Below are 967 nucleotides of genomic sequence, written 5' to 3'. Positions count from 1 at the left end.
AAAAAGTGTTTAACAACTGAGCTAAGTGAAATTATCTGTCCACATATGCCAACAAATAAGGCCACAAGGTAGATTTCAAGATTGATAATACACTTATAGCTATTTCTTAAAACTTGTTTAGCAAAAGGCTTAACATTTAGTATATTTATACTTATTTGGTAAAGGGATAGAAAATTTTGGAATTCTTTATCCAAAGAAAGGTCACAATAAAGGGGGTATATAACCTCACCTTAACTTTAAAACAAGCCCAACCTAAATGAAATAGGGAAGTCCCAGTCTTAGATTGCTTATTTCCTTTCTGATTTATTTAGTATTGGTGTCTTCATGCAGCTAGAAATAGAGAAGAATTTTACTTTTCAACAAAAGCAGATAATAAACTATATTATGATAAGGCATAGTATTTTTAGCTTGTTCTTAGTCTTTAATTCTCATAAGTCTATGGATATGTGGAAATTTTACACAAATAAAAATTTGTGAAATATTTTTAAAATGATAATTTGTCCAAGGGTACAGGCATGCTCACGGGATAATGAGTTTCTCATCATTGTGTGAGTGCAAACAGAAGCTGAACGACTGATGATCTGGTAAGGATGATGCTAATTTCCAACTCTGTTTAACAGAAACTCTAACTTCTTTCTTTCCTATTTTTAAAATTTGAATTTATAGAAGTTTTATCATTTTTTTCTTAAGAATTGTTTAGAAATACTAACGAATAGTCATTTTTCACATCTGCCAAACATTTTTTTAAGAACTTCTTTTTCTTTTGGTAACTTTCAACTATGGAAAACCCTTTCTTACCACACGTACTTGTCCATCTTTGGCCTTATACACTAAGAAATTTTACTTCACTTGACACTACTGGTACTTGTAGGAAAGAATAATTCATTTTAAGGCATAACCATAGTTGTGGTTCATAGGCTCATATGGTTAGAAGAGTAAACAAACTGTGTAAATCAGCAGTGCTTTG

This window comes from Neofelis nebulosa, chromosome 2, assembly GCF_028018385.1.
Source record: "Neofelis nebulosa isolate mNeoNeb1 chromosome 2, mNeoNeb1.pri, whole genome shotgun sequence".
NCBI lineage: Eukaryota > Metazoa > Chordata > Mammalia > Carnivora > Felidae > Neofelis > Neofelis nebulosa.
This window is presented reverse-complemented; position numbering follows the sequence as displayed.